The sequence below is a fragment of the Neomonachus schauinslandi genome, chromosome 2 (genome assembly GCF_002201575.2).
Source record: "Neomonachus schauinslandi chromosome 2, ASM220157v2, whole genome shotgun sequence".
Classification (NCBI taxonomy): Eukaryota; Metazoa; Chordata; class Mammalia; order Carnivora; family Phocidae; genus Neomonachus; species Neomonachus schauinslandi.
Window position 1 is genome coordinate 128,880,687 of NC_058404.1, and position 17,641 is coordinate 128,898,327.

Here is a 17,641-nt window from a genome sequence, read left to right on the forward strand (position 1 = left end):
AAATCCATCTGCTTTTAACAATCTCTGCCTCATCAATCCTACTGCAGGGCCATTAACATTCCTTCCTTGGTCTATGCAACACCCTCTTATCTGCTTTCTTACTATTCTTCTTCAATCCAATTTAGTCTTCACTCAGGAACCAGAGCCATTATGTCAAATGGAAACACAAAGGTAAAAATTGTCAGTGGCTTCCCATTGCATTTAGATTAATATCCAAACTCGTTCAATGGCCTTCAAGGCTCTATATTATATTTACATTCTGGACTCAATTCTTTCCAAAGTTCCAAGCCCACTAGTCCTTCATTTACTCAAAATTAACACTTTTTTTTATGCCTTAAACTCTTCACACATGCACTGTTCTCTTTAAAAATCTTTTCTCTACTCTTCCTATGACTGACTTTCCTCACTCTTCAAATTTCGACTTAAATACTGTCTCCTCTAGAGGGTTTTCCTGAACAACTGTCTCTTGTTAGAAAGAGGTGAATTCTCTTTATGGCAACATCTTTTTCAACCAATAATCCCCAACCTTGTTATTTCTCTATGATAACAATACCCACCCCATTGCTTTTCTTACTTATTTTTTTATTTTCCCATTGTCATTTGGCAAGTACAAATTCTTTTGTTCTCTGTGGGGCTGAAATGCCTACCACATGGATATTTTTTAATTATTTTTGAATATTTTTGAATAAATATGTGGATAGATATATAGCCAAAGATTCATTACAAATTACTATCCAAATTGAATAAATTGGAACAGTTCCTCTTCAGCAGTTCTGTTCAGAGTCTGGCCCTTCAACGTGTCAGTCTGCCCTATTGCCTTTCTGTCCTCCACTGTGGATAGCTTTAGCAAGCACAGAAATTTTCGCTGTTCAACCAAATTCTTCCTAATTTCCACAATCAGACTAGACACAGTTTTTCTATATGGAGAATAGCTTTTGATATTTGAAAATTATTTCAAATAATAAAAATATTTTATTATAAGTCAAATACTTTTTATTGTGAAAAACCTAAATGCTAACTGAGCTGGCTAGCCAAAAACAAAATATAACCTTAACTTATTAAAAAAAAAAAAAAAAAAAAAAAGCTAGAGATAGAACCATTTCCCTGTGGTCTGAAAGCCAGCCAGTCCTCTTAACAGGTTTTTAGCCACTGGAGCTACTACGGCATTAGAGCCACTAAAAACATTTGCAGATAACAGGGAATCCAACGAATGGAAGCTAATAAAAGGTATTACCACAGCCCACCATTTATAATCCCTTTAAAAAGTCTTGGTGTCATAAATGCTTCCTAGCAGCTCAACAATCACAAATGCTTTCAACATCTCAGAAGCAGAAAACACAGCAGGATAAAGAAGTTTGTACTTTTTTGGTACTTTTAGCCAAGTGCTGTTAGATGACCCTTCTCAGACAAATGTTGCCATATTTAAATAAAGTGTGTATGGCATGACTAACAGACAGGAAATGATGCAGACCAACAAATTCAAGACAGAAATCCCAAATCAGAAAACACTTTGCTTGTTCAACTACTTGACAACTTTTTAAGTTTTAAAAATCATAAACATCACAAAAATACTGAATTTATATACCAATATAAAACATTTTTTACTTTTTCTTGTCCCACAACTCACAATGATAAAAATTGTACATTTATATTTATTATTTGACATTCTAATCAGATGGAGGGTTTTGAATTTTTTCAAATAGTAACTTCAAGTAAGTAAGTTTCTATATCTCTTCCCTCACAAATAGTGTTACTCCTAATGATGTTTACTAAGTCTTTCCCTAATGATTTTCATTTTTATTGAATATGGGAGTGTGATTATTATACTTTACTTTGGTATATTCAGTTGGAAGATTACCTGATTCTCAATCAATGCCTAATACTAATTGTATGTCTATTATGTGCCTTGCACTTTGTTAAGCTCTGTGTAAAATTCAGTCAGATTTATGTTCCTTTTTCTGTCTCCTAGAGATGAATCAGGCAGCGATAAATCTGAGCACCTCAAGGCCTCATTCTTTCTACTCTGGCCCCTGAAAAATCTCTAGTTTCACTTGGAAGCAATGCTGCCTTCTGAGTTTGTTTCAGAGATGTCTTGGATCAAAGATATAGTCTCCATCTCCATTGTTCCTGAAATGTGTTTTTCAGAACAGGAAAGCACAGTGGAGCTGTCATGAGAAAGATCCATGATAATCCTAATGCACACAAGACATTGTCTTAGCACAGCGCACTTTTAGACCCTCTCATTTGCACATGACAGAAGGTTTCCACTATATTTTTTATCTCAAGAAAAATTCAAACTGTATGGTAGAAAAGTTGTAGCTATTAAAGTATGGTATCAAATTAGCTAGACTGAAAATCAGGATTGAATCATTCCTACCCTAATGTTGGCTTTTAATGAACATACTCCTTGCAATTATGATTCACATAGTATTAAGATATAAAGCCAGCTCTTAAGAACACTGACATTATAATATATTAGTTTAAAAGATGCATTTTATATTAGTTTATAGATAACCCTTCTCACCTTAACACCTTGCATCCACAGAAATGATTCCTCCATTATAACACCTTTTAACCACCACTATTTCAACCATATTAGTTCTGAGGTTTTGTTAGATATTTTTTCCAGGTTAATAAATCATCTAAATATCAGAGAGAAGATACTACCTCCATCAATGTCTGAAATTCCCCAAGAAAGGCTTGGTCCACTAATAAAAATCCAAAGCTATCCAGACTTAGCTATCATTTCTTTTAAAGGCTTATTAAAGATAACAGCACTAAGTATTTGTTTACAACTGAATTGTTCGAAACATGTTCCAACACTACCAAGGAGGCAATCAGTCAGGACACATCTTGCACAACAAATCTCTATGGAATGATCTGACATTGTTGTTGGTCCCTTGATTTCTCTGATGACTTGAAACAAAGCATAGTCTGTGTTTTGGAGGTATTGTGTGATTTATGTGGCAATGGTGATCTCACTTTCCTGGCTCAACAATTTGCTTGTCATTGCTTTTCTACTTTATCTTTGTTACGCTTATCTGCTTCAAACTCATGAACTATTAATTTACCTGTATATTTTTGAAGTTATTCCCTTATCAGAACAAATGATCTGAAAATTAGTTCTTTAAAACTGGCAATTGAATAAAAAAGAAAGTTGTTTCTAAATTGAAAAGGGAAATTTATAGAAATTTTTGTTGGCATAAATCTAAAAGTTGAGGTCTTTTTTCTAAATGGGTATGGTAGCCAGAACTCTAAAAATAGCCCCTCAAGATCACCTGCACTAATATATGGGACCATAAATATGATTATATTTCATGACTGTGAATATGTTACAGACTGTAGCAAAAGGACTTTGCAGAGGGGTACCTGGCTGGCTCAGTTGGTAGAACTTCTGACTCTTGATCTTGAGATTATAGTTTGAGCCCCATGTTGGGTGTAGAGATTACCAAAAATAAAATCTTTTAATAAAATTTTTTAAAAAGGACTTTGTAGATATAATTATGATGAATGATCAATTTACTTTAAAACAGAGAGATTGTTTTGGATTATCATGTGGGCCTAATCACATGAGCCCTTTAAAAACAGAGAATTTTCTCCACCTAATAAGAAAAGGGGCAAGTCAGAAAAATAGGAAGCCTGAGATTGACACATTGTTGTTGGCTTGAAATGGAGGACATCATGTGTAAGGACTGGAGATTGGTCTCTAGGAGCTGAGAGTGGTCCCTGCTAACGGTCAGTAAGGAAAGAGAAGGGTCTTCATGCCTCTCCAAGTCATGGAACTGAATTTAGCCAACTTATATAAGCCTGAAAGAGGATTCCTCCCCAGAACCAACACCTTGATTTCCACACTGTAAGACCCTGATCAGAGATCCCAAATGAGTCTACTCCTTCTGTCCCTATAGGACTTTGAGAAAATAAATGAGTATTGTTTTAAGCCACTAAATTGTCAAACAGCAAAAGATAACTAATACAGAGATATTCCGAATTGACCTTTGGATTCCCTCTTAGAAGTTATAAGAATTATTATAATTATCCCAAATATCTCAATATTCATTAATTTCATTTGCAATGAATTTGATGAAGATTTTCTCTATACTGTCAAATTAGATAATAGCCATCACTTAGAATATTTAGGATATTTCAGTTTATACATCTTCCATACTTATGGTGTGTTATTCAAGCATAAAAGTGAGCAAGAACCCACTATGAGTGGTAGCTATAAAACATTAGGATTAAAATTTAATGAAAATTTAAAATGGAAAACTTTTATTTTGAAAGTTTGTGCATTTGATTTATGTCACTCCTGGCCTCTACCTTATCCCTAAGTTCATAGAAAGTATATAGAATGGTACTTATAAGACCAGTTTTCATCAGGTTTGTCTTTTTAAGATTCTATTATAAAACAGAATTTCATATGAAAAACCCGTACAATGTGTTTTATATATTTACTTTAATTTTTCTTAAGTAAATCCATTTCAGAGCCATGTACATCAGGCAGTACTGTTTATTATGTATTAACTCAATTCTATGATTATTTCTGTGCTCTCAAACTCTGAAAAAAGTTTATATTACAAATTAGGTGTAATGAAAATAATTCTACTTTGAGAAAAATCACCTATTTCATTCACAAGAATGTTAATCTATTTCCTGTCTTTTAATTTTATTTATCAAAGTTTCCTAATCCTTATTTTCTCAAATTCAACTCTCTTTAATATGGAGAGAATTGATGAAATAACAGCTCAGAAACTTTAGTGAGATACATATCACCTTTTTAATCATGATTATATATTTATGTGTCTGTTAGCTATCATTTGAGGTTTTATATTCCATGGGATTAGTGTTGCTTAAAAGGGTTTGATTCATTAAATCAAATAATTAATTTAGTACATCTTATAATTGATATATGAATTATTATTTCCTGTTTTTGTACTGTCTTTCCAACCAACATAGGATTTAAGGGTAAATTGAGAAGTGCCTACAATGAGGCATAATTTCAGAGATGTTTTATAACCCATATGTATTTTGACTCCTTCCAGTTTCTACACAGCCCCTTTCTGAAGGAGTTTCTTTTTGGGAGATATAAAATGTCATTGATTGATTGATTCATTCATCAATTCATCTATATTTATTCATTCTTTCCATAAATTTTTATTCAGCATTTGTAGAAAGGCTAAATTGGTGAGATAGAAATATTTATTACATTTCTATCCCATTTTGAAGATAGAGAAAATTATTACAATAACATGTAATGTGTGCTAACTTGACAGATGAATAGAGTACTATGGGAACATGGAATATTGCCTTAAAGTATTAGGAGATACTTCCATAAGATGTGAAATCTAAAGAGAATCTTGAAGAGCAATGTAAGTTAGATAAACGAGGTGAGAAGTAATTATATTTATTTCTGTGACCTTTCCTGGGGAATAGCAGGACAAGTTCTATGTGTAGAAGGCGGGAGAAGTTGAAGAAATTATGGTACCTTTAAGGAACATCAAGCTTGGTGACTTTGGGAATATACAAAACAATGAAGTTCATATGGTTAGTAGTGTAGAGAATAAGGCTGAATTTAAAGTTAGGATGTTGAGGTTAGAAATATGAGCTTATCCATTCTAAGGGGCTTCACTATGTTGCAAAGTTCAGAGTGCAGATTTTACCGATATAATTTAACAATATATCTTGATATTTTGTCTTATTAGATTCTTATCACAGTATTAACAGTTATCAAAATGGCTCCTTCATGATGTAGAAAATCTTTGGAAGCTATAATAAATATATTCCTAAGTAGGAAGATTATTTTTAATGCTTTCTTGAAATGTTTGTTTATATGTTTATTATTTCATATGTATCAGTATTATTAGAGTAGTTTGTATTGGAATAATTCTTCCAAGATAGCAATAATCAAATCAGGACAATATATTTAAAAAAATATATTTCAAGGCACTTGTGGGTGAATAAACAGTCAGAACTGAAGGTGAGCCAGATTTTAGAAGAGGATATTTGAACCAAGTGAGATTTGCATTTATGTGGCTTTTTGCCTGAGGGGCTCCTTAGTCCTCATGACTCAGGATAGGTGGAACTCAAGGAAAAAAACAGAGGATTATTGATTTGGGGAGTCAGTGGATGGAGACTGCCTGGGTATCTGGGACCTGAGGTAGAATATACCCAAAAGACAGAGTTGCAGAAAGGGTGACCCTAAGTATCTGGGTTTAAATTTCATCCAAATACTTGGCTGATTTATAAATGAGGTATTCTATATGAAGTTTTTCAACAGAGGCTTGTTGTTAACATAAGCTGAATGGCTGAAAAAATTCAATGGAGCTTTCAGCTATTGTCCATTGCATGGAAAGACTGTTTAGAATATGAACCCAGTGAAGTTAACTGCCTCCTACAACATAAAACAGTATTTTTCAGAGGAAGATAGCAAAATTCCCTGTCTCTGCAATATCTCCCCAATGTTCAATATACAATAAAGAAATATTAGTAATGCAAAGAAACCACAAAATGGGACTCATAGCAGAAAGAATATGCTGCTAATAGAAATAAGTCTTTATATTTGTTGATTATCAAGGAGATAGGAACTTTAAATTGGATTAGGAGGCATGAATATAATTCAGCTAATATAAATATGTTCAAGAACTAATTCCAATAGATAACCTTATCTAATCAAATGTGTTAACAAATGTTATTTGTATGCCCACAGAAACCAAATAGTGTTGCTTGGTACAAATGCATTTTTAATTATGTAAATGGAATTGGTTATGTGTTTTGTTGCTTTTTGTTTCTTTCATTGAACAAGATGTTTTTAAGATCTATAGATGCACCATGCATACATCTATCAAAGACTTCAGAATTCTCCATCCCCTATATTTTACTTCACCTCTCTCCCAGGCATGGCCATGCGGATTGACTATATTTCAATCACAATGATAAAATGAGCATCCTGGTATTTTCCTTTTATGGCCCTGTGTGACAATTACTTGGAGTATATACCCAAGAATAGAATTTTTGTGTATAAGGGATGTGAATACTTAGTGTGAGTAATGTTGTATAGCGCTCCAAAATGATTGTACCCATCTACATTCCTGGTAGCAGCACATAAGACTTCCTATATTCTCATATCCTCAATAAAACTTGAATTATCCAGCTCTCTAATTTGTATCCGTCTAATATCCATGAAGTAAAATCTTATCGTAATAGTTTGCCCATGAATGTGCCCATCTCTTCAATATGCACATTAGCTTTCAGTATTTCCTTTTCTGTAAATTAACTGTTTATGACCTTTACCAATCTTTTTCTGACATAGTTGTGTTTTTCCAGTTGATTTGGAGAAGCAACACATATATTGTACATATTAATCGATCTTTAGTTTTGGACATTGAAAATTCCATCCCCTAATTTGCCTCATAAATTTATCTTTGGTTAACTGTATTGAATATAAAACCATAATTTTGATGTAAATATGTTTATATTGTCATACAATTTGTTTCTGAAATTTAATTTTTAAAGTCCTCCACCCCAAGTCAAAAGATGTTTTCCTAAATTTTCTTCTATTTCCTTTGTAGTTTTTCCTCTCACTTTCATGTCTCTAATCCATTAGACTCCACTTTTGTGTCTATCTCTTAATCAAAACTGAGGAACACTGAAGACAATCTGTTCTTTCTTAAGTTTAATTAACAATTTATGTTGCTAGTCATGAGGGTACAGGCTGGCCTTCAAGAGCCTGTGTCAGCTGTTCTTCCTTTTAGCGCTTTCAGAGTGACTTCCTGATAAATAAACAATCGTCCACAACCTTCCTTCTGTTGGATAAATGAAATCTACAATAAGGTAATCCCATGTAGAGAGAAAATAGTGTGTTAAGTTTGGTTTAAGGTAAGCAAGTGATCTAATGGTGAACACTTCATGATAAAGCAGAGCCATGCTAAAAGAAACGAAAAAAAAACCCAACCCCCCAAACCAAAAGCCTTCTTCTAAGGACCATGGCACAAAGATCTATCTGACTTTATGTTTTCCTTGCTATGTCTTCAACTTCTCTCTTATATAAACATAATTTATTATATGTGTGCTTACCAAGCAAAGAGGAACTTTTACCAAAAAAACCCCCCAAAACGAAACAAAAAACCCAAACCCAAAAAATAAAACAAAAAAACCCTCAAACAACATGACTTCTATAACAATTTTCTATTATATTCAAATTCTATATGTCTTCTGGTAGTTACAACATTTTGAAAATTTATCTTTAATCTGTTATATTTTGTTCCATCATGAAATGACAAAAACACTTTAACTTTTTAAAGTATAGTTATATATTCTATGACAAATCTTACACTTAGAATTTTCCCTTAGATGAAGATTGAATAAGTAAATGGGACAGTTTAAAACAGAAAATATTGTGTGATGAAGAAGGCAATGCTTTTCTCATTTAATCTTCTGTAAGCTTTTCCTTAAAGATTTGTAGAAACAAAAGAATCATAAATAGTTTTGCATGTATGTTATCTGCACTTGCAATTTCATCTTAATATCAATGTCATCTTCATTTTCCATATTAATGTAACTTTGCCTGAAAACTCTTTGATTTAGTATTATATCCTTTTCTGTTTTCTGTTTCTCTTCATCCTCACCCTCCTCTTCTCTCACTTTCTCTGAGTTTAAAGTGAATTTTTAATAGATAAAATTCAAGGAAAGAAATATGGATGCATTCTATTATTATTAGGATACTCCTCTGAGCCATCTTGCAGGATAATATTTTAAAATAAATATTGTCTATATTGCAATTGAAATTTCAGTGGCAAAATACCATAAAAAAGGTTTTTTTCCCCCCCCTTAGGCTTATAATTCCTGGTTAAAAGCATACAGTGGTAAAATAAATTGTAACTCTATTTCTTGAAGATGCAATACATCGTGGTATAAGGGTCAATGGCTAAAGCAGTAATACTTAAGATTCAGTTTGTGATGACACACAATTTAGTAATGACATTAATCTATCAAGCTTTCTAAACCTTATGTAGAAAAAAGATAGCTGGACAAAAGGCCTTAGGTATTTTGAGAATGTAGAGTATTGATCCTCAGATAGTAACCCTTGAAATATGAAACGATATTTATTGTAAAACACACACACTCACAAACACCAAAGATACTTCAGAAAATTATTTCTTCAAAACACATTTAAAATACATCAACAGAAGTAATAATAGAACTTTGCATCTATTAATGAAGCTCAAGACATTTTTTTTTCCTGATGCCATTGAATTTCAGGGATTCTTATTAACTGTGTAAGAAAATATTATAGCTGTTTAAATTATCCCTGTTTCATCTAAAACCTATAATAATCAAAATGACTATGAATGATTTAGACTGCATGACAGAAGTGGTGGTGATAAAATTGTGGAGTTAATGCGTTGTGCAGATCAGAAATTTTTTGGAGTTAGATGTAAGAAGGCAGATTAATAAGAAATAAGGATAATGCATTTGGATTTATACTTTCATAAATCTTTCCCCTGAACAGCAGTAGGAATTTACAGAGGATACTATCTAAACTTTGGACAGTACTCCAAAGATAATCAGGGCTTAGAAATCTAATTATAGAATAGTATTCAAGTTTTTATGTTGAGTTGGATTCCTGGGATACGATTTAATACATTCAAATGATTATTACCATATTTAAAAAAAAACAGAACAAAACAAATAAACAAAAACCTTCTTGGGTATAACTCACTAAAGGAAGAGATTTTGCATCTCTTAACCATAAAGCTGCCCTTCAATAGGTATAATAGCCATAACTTGTGTTGACTTTCAGTTTCTAATTCTGACTGATGGAGCACAGAAATTGTGTTTTGATTTTGAGTCAGTAGAATTTCTGTTATCATAATCAATCAGTCATTTATTTTGTTAAAGAGAAGGGAAAAAATGCAAAATTTGTGCTTTTCCTGTTTGGTAGACAAAATAACTTGTTCGACACCTTTTCCAATCTCCTTAAAGTTTGGGTTCTACAACCAGTTCTGCCAATTCAGAATGGAGATATGTGAGAAGCGAAGTAAGGTGCAGGATATTTATTTTACCAGATTTGAGCACAGTCATGCTGGAATGGTTTTGAAGTAAAGTTTTTTTTTTTTTTTTGATTCTGCAGCTTACTACAGTGATGCACCTTTTCTGTATCACAGCCCTGATTGCAGTGGTGACAGCAGCCTCGTGCATAGGTAATTAAAGTGGCAGTTGTAGCTGTTCCAAATATGGCAATGGCAGAGAGGACTTACCTGGACTTTGATTCTGTGGTCAGCTTAGAACTTGCTCCTCTAGCCCTCCACAATGGTTTTGTATGCACTTATCAAAACTTTCTGCAGAATATGAACCACACAGAGGTGTGAAGAGTGCTTGTAATCACTGTTTAGAAGAAAGGAAATCCTGTGATTGCCCCTCTGATCTGATCTGATTAGTTTTGACACTAGTGAAAGTCAACTTACTGTTAGTAACCGGGACACAATTCAATGACATCATCCCATAGACTAATGAAACAATTACCTACATTACCAACTGCTGGTATAGGAATGTCAATTGAAGTCAAGGTTTGATGGACCATGTGGCTGCCAAAATAGAACAAGATTGACATAAGGAATACACTAACTTGTGGTTGACACCTTCTTATTGGGTCATTTGTCTTTTTGTTGGTTAGTTGTATGTGGTTTTCATATATTTAGGATACTAGACCTTATCAGATATATAACTAGCAAATATTTTCCCTCACTCGGTAAGTGGTCTTTTTGCTTTATTGATAATATCCTTTGATCCACAAAGGTTTTTCATTTTTATGAAGGCTAATTTATATATATTTTTTCTTTTGCTGCTTATGCATTTGGTGTCACATCAAAGAATTCATTGCCAAATCTAAAATCATGAAGGTTTAATCCTATTTTTTCCTTGAGTTTTATGGTTATAGCAGTTATATTTATGTCATTCATTATGTCATCCATTTTGAGTTAATTTTTGTGTATGGTGTGAAGTAGGAGTCTCACTTCATTCTTTTGCATGCGGCCATTCCATTGTCATTGAATAGATTATTTCTTTTCCCATTTACTGATCTTGGTATCCTTGTCAAAAATCAATTGGCTAATGACATATGAGTGTATTGTTGGACTCTCAATTCTATTCTACTGGTAGATTTACCTATCTTTATGCCAGTATAATACTGTTTAGATTACTGTTGTTTTGTAGTGAGTTTTTAATTCAGGAAATCTGAGGCTTCCACTTTCACTTTTCTTTTTCAATACTGTTTTGGTTCTTTGAGATCCCCCCAAATTACATATAAATTTGAGGATCAGCTTTTCCATTTTTGAAAAAAAAAAAAACACTGCCGAAATTTTGATAGAGATTGTACTGTTTCTGTAGGTTGCTTTAGATAGTCTTGACATCTTAACAATATTAAGTTTTCCAATCCATGAACAAGGGATTTCTTCCCGTTTATTTAGTTCTTTTTAATTTCTTCCAAGAATGTTTTATAGTGTTTAGCGTATAAGTTTTTGACCTTCTTGGTTAAATTTATTCCTACAAATTCTATTCTTTTTGATGCTGTTGTGAATGGTATTGTTTTCTTAATTTCCTCTTTGAATTATTCATTCCTAGACAGAAAGAAATGGCAAGACATCCTGTGCTCCTGGATTGGAAGAATAAATATGATTAAAATGTCTATACTATCCAAAGCAATCTACAATTTTAATGTAATTTCTTATCAAAATACCAACAGCATTTTTCACAGAACTAAAACAATCCTAACATTTGTAGGGAACCACAAAAGACCCTGAACAGCCAAAGCAATCTTGAAAAAGAAAAAGCAAAGCTGGAGGCATCACAATTCTGGACTTCAAGTTATATTACAAAGCTGTAGTGATCAAAATAGTATGCTACTGTCACAAAAATAGAACATAGATCTCTAGGATAGAAGAGAAAACAAATAAATGAACCCAAAACTATATGGTCAATTAATCTTCAACAAAGCAGGAAAGAATATCCAATGGGAAAAAGACATTCTACCCAACAGCAGCAGAATACACATTTTCATGTGCATGTGAAACATTCTCACATGATTACATTTTTCCTTCATTAACCAACTCTTAACAAATTTAAGAATATTGAAGTTATCTCAAATATCTTTTCTGACCCAAACGAAATGAAATTAGATATCAATAGCAGAAGGAAATCTGGAAAATTCACAAATATGTGGAAATTATATAACACACTTTTGAACAACCAGGGCATAAAAGAAAAAAAATAAATAAAAAATAGAAAATTCCTCAAGAACTAAAACAATAACACCATATACCAAATCTTATGCACTACAACAAAAGCAGTACTAAGAGAGAAGTTCACTGTGATAAACCCTTCAAATAAAATAGAAAAAAGATCTCAAATAAAGAATTTAATTTTACACTTTAAGGAACTAGACAGTGAGCAGAAGGAAGTAAATAACAAAGATTAGAGCACACTTAAAATAAATAGAAATACAATAGTATTTTCTTTTTTTTTAAGATTTTATTTATTTATTTGAGAGAGAGAATGAGATAGAGAGCATGAGAGGGAGGAGGGTCAGAGAGAGAGGCAGACTCCCTGCTGAGCAGGGAGCCCGATGCGGGACTCGATCCCGGGACTCCAGGATCATGACCTGAGCCGAAGGCAGTCGCTTAACCAACTGAGCCACCCAGGCGCCCTACAATAGTATTTTCAATACAATAACATCTTTATGCTACTAAACAAAATAGGAAACAGTATCAAAAGTTAATGAGCTAAGAGTTGGTGTTTTGGAAAAAATTGACAAGCCCTTAGCTAGACTAAGCAAAAAGAGATAAATACTTAAAAATGAAAGAGGAGACATTACAAATAATGCCAAAGAAATAAAAAGGATTATAAGGGAGTACTATGAACAATTTTATGCCAACAAACTAAGTAATCTAGAAGAAATGGATAAATACCCAGAAACATACAACCCATCAAGAAATCATGAAAAAAAAAAACAACAAAGTTTTAACAGGCCTATAACTAGAATAGATATGGAATCAGTAATTACAAACCTATCGATAAGCAAACCTCCACATAGCTTCATTGATAAATTTTACCAAATATTTAAAGAATAACTAATGCTAGTCCTCAAACTCTTCCTAAAAGTTAAAGCAGAGAAAACACTTACAAAATCATTTTCTAAAGTAAGCATTACCCTGATATCAAAGGCAAAGATATCACAAAAGAAGAAAATTATGGGACAATGTCTGATGAACAGATGCAGAAATCCCCAACAATATACTAGGAAGTCAAATTCAATAACACATCAAAAGGATCATACACCATGATCAAGTGAAATTTATTCCTGGCATGCAAATTTATGAAAAGTTTACTACAATGCATAGGGGAGATTCATATTATTTCTATGCCTAATATTAAAACCTATGAAGACAATATCAAAATAATATGAGGACATCATCAAGGATTCAAAAACATCAAAAATGAAGGTCAGGTCTACTTACCATATAAAGAACACATCAATTCAGCTAAGATTCTAAGTGGGGACAAAAAAATGCATGTAATATGTATAGAAAAAAAATGCTTGTTGTAGAAACAAAGGCCATATGAGCTATTCATATTTTTGTCCTTTTATTAGTTATATATTTATATAATTTAACTAATTTTCTTCTTCATTTTCCTGTCTTCTTTTACAGTATTTTTTTTTTAAGATTTTATTTATTTGACAGAGAGAGACACAGCAAGAGAGGGAACACAGGCAGGGGGAGTGGGAGAGAGAGAAGCAGGCTTCCCGCGGAGCAGGGACCCCAATGCGGGGCTCGATCCCAGGACCCCGGGATCATGACCTGAGCTGAAGGCAGATATTAATGACTGAGCCACCAGGCGCCCCTACAGTATTGTTTTATATAGGATGGAGTAGTAGTGTTTATTCATAGGTTACTAGAAATCAAGGATGGATTGTTACTGAACTAAAAGGGATAATGAACATCAGTCAGATATGTAAATGTTGCAGATGAAAGTTTGAGTCTCCTCTTTGGAAAAGGGTGAGAACATACAAGGAATTATTCACATTAAGGTTGGTAGCAGGCTGTTGATGTAACTGTTATTCAAGAGTTTAAGCATAAGAAGAATATGTGTTTAGATGTGGCCATTGAATAGCTATTGATGGTGGCAAATGCCCGATCCCACAACCCTGAGATCATGACCTGAGCTGAAATCTAGAGTCAGATGCTTAACCAACTGAGCCACCCAGGCGCCCCCACCCAAGAGAATTCTGTTGCAGGTTTCTAAAACATGAAAACCAAAAACAATAGGCAATTTTATTTGCCTATTAATATGATTATGTTTATAACTGTTACTATTTTGGATATTACCATCAGTTAATAAAATGAACCAGAAAGACTTAGGTGATTTATCTACATGCATCCTAATTGTCTCAAAAACACTATGTCAAAAGAGATTACATAACACAAAGTGTACAGACACCAGCAATAGTTAAAAGATGAAATGAGATAAGCAGTGATAACCAGGTGAGGGAATGGTTAAGTCTGCAATGCCAGCTTAGCCCTTTCCTTTTATCTTCTGTAGTGAAGAGTAACGTGAGAGGTGATTTGGTGTCTCAGTTCTCCCAAAAATGTTGTGTGAAAGATAAAATAAGACTGACACTGACTACAGGTTTACTAAAATGAAAAAAAGCGACATTCAAATACCTTGAGGTTTACAGTCAGAAAAAGTGGAAATGTAGATGTGTTAATGTAAAGAAGTATGGAGGTAGTGCCAGCTCCTTCAAACCTCCAACAATCACAAAGAAGAGTTTCCTACAGAAAGTATTCAAAATTCCCTGTATAGCTCAATTTATACTTAAGGTAGTCAGAAATGGATACATTAAATAGACATCAGTCTCTTACGATAAACCATGCTTTTAGAATTGAGAGTCTGTTCTTTATCCAAAAAATTATAGTAGAAACTTAATATAGACATTATATGGAGATTTGTAGAAAAAAATCAAAAGAATATGAAAAATTACCTTGTAGAGAATAGTCTTATTTATTCTGTCAAAGTCAAATTAATTGATACTTTGCAAAAGAAATTCAAATTAGTTTCATCAATAATATTAATATGTTGGTTAAGTATTTTGTTTAATAAAATATTTGACTATTACAAAGCATGCAAAAATCACAATTACATAGAGATCAAAGCCCTAGAGATTACTAGAAATTATATGCATGTTTTATATATATGATATATAAAATTTGATTCTAGGTTTTCATAGTAGCTCTGTTCTATAAATTTGCTATGAACACCAAGTAAGGAAATACGGTAGCATTTGAAGCATTGCTCCTATGGGAAACAAGGTTATGTTCATGCTGAGAGCCTCTGGTTATATTTTCATCAACTGATCAGTGTGTTTCTGTTTAAAGATACCTTATTTAATATATATCATTGATCCATACAACTGAACTAACAGCCAGCTGCACTATAATGCATGTCTTAACACAGGCTTTTTTTTTTTTTCCTGCAAAGCACATCACAGCCTCTTGCATTTAGAAACACTAGACAACACTTCAGGCACTATACTCAGGGACCATTTAAACAGTGATGAAATCACCAACAAAAAGCAAAAATATGTGAGAGATGTGCTATATAGATCATGGAAAGGACACTTGTGTACAGTATGAGAATTGAAACAAGAAGGCACAGCATCACTTTGTTCAACCTCAGGTGAGAATGTGTGCATTGGGCTACTCAAATTTTTAACTGCTCTGCATAATCTTGAATGACTGCATAAATGCCACAATATTGATTTAGAGGTTACAAACAAATATTGGCAAGATAAACACATAAATCACCCTGGATATATATGTATATACATGAATATATGTATAAATATGTATGCATACATATTTGCAGCATAAAGTATACAAAATAGAACTTATAGTATAAAAATAATGCTATTAATAATGTAAAAATTAGAGATACCTTAAAATAGATAAATTGTCAAAAGAAAAGAAATAATCTACCATCCATCATTGCAATGGGAGATTTCAGATCACTTTACTTTGTTGATGACTAAAGCACAAGACAAAAAGAAAAATTAAAAATATGAAATACTCAGCACAGTGATAATGTAGATCCATTATTTTTACATTTAAGGAAATACTCAATTTCCTCAAGTATCCATGGAAATTTAATAGGCTATAAAGTTAGTTTCAATAGATTTTAAAGAGTCAGGAATAGGCTACATTATCTGTTATGCAATTAAATGAGAAATTGATAGAAACAATAACAGACCAATAGATTTGGAACTGCCAAAGAAAAATTCATTTTGGAAACTTAAAAATAATTAGAACTGATCAAAAATAAAAACTATATGCCAAAACTTGTAGGAAATGGTGTAAGTGGTTCTTAGAAATTTATTTAAATGCTATTAGAATAGAAAAAGCAAAAATAAAAAAAAAAAAACCTAAAAGGCCACATTAATGATTACAAGAAATCAATAAAGTAATCTTAGAAAAAGGAGAAGAAATAAAACAATATAAGAGAAGATAAAGAGATAAAAGCAAAATCAAGATAATAAAAAAGCAAATTCTTTGAAAAAAAACTAGTAAGACTGGCAATTACTTGTGAGATACTGAGAAAACAAAAAGAAAGCAAAAATTAAAATAATTAGAAATATAGAAGTGGTACTGCCAATACTGAAATATAAAAAAATTACAAAAATAAAAATGAAAAACTATACCTAAATAATTGAATACCAAAAATGGATAATCTTCTAGAAAGAAATTAATTAAGAAATAGTACTCAAGAAGAAATAGAAAATAAGCATCTATAACCACTGGAGATGTTTAGACAATAATTAAAACTCTATTCACTAAAGAAAACAGTTCTACAAGGTTTTTAGGAGATTGATACCAAATATTCAAGTGGCAAAAGGATTTTGATCTTATAAACATTCTTCCTGAGAAAAGAAAAAGGTAAATTTTTACCTTAAATATACCTTATATATATTTTATGACACCAACCTAATCAGGGTCTCACAATCAGAAAAGGCCTTACAAAAAAATTACATCCATCTCAGCCACGAACATAGATGCAAAAATCCTAAATAAAGTGTTACTAAACCAAATCAAACATATGATCATTTACTACTTACAGCATAAGAATCCCCAAAAATTCAATAGGATTTATGATAAAAACTCTTAACAAGTTAGGATGGGAGGAAATTATCCTAACCTGATAAAGGATATCTTTATCTTTTATAGCCCTACAGAAGAAATTATACTTACTAGTGAAAAAACAAGGATATTTATTAATATAATGCTTGTCCAGCATACTCCTGAAAGTTCTAGTGCTATGAGATTTAACAAAATAAAAAATATATATAAGGAATGAAAAAGAAAATAGGAAGACAGGCTGGGAGAACAAGAGGAGGACAACACTAACGTCCCTATAAAATAGGTGCATCTTGCTTGGGTTGTGGTCAATAATTTGGACTCTATACAGTCCCTCAACCACCCCTCAACAGAATGACTAGGAGGAGGAACCCCCAGAATAGGATCTATCTTCTTATATCTCAGGCTGATTTTGTGGGTGTTCAGAGTGGTCTGGTATATACCCAGCTCAATTCTGGGGACCG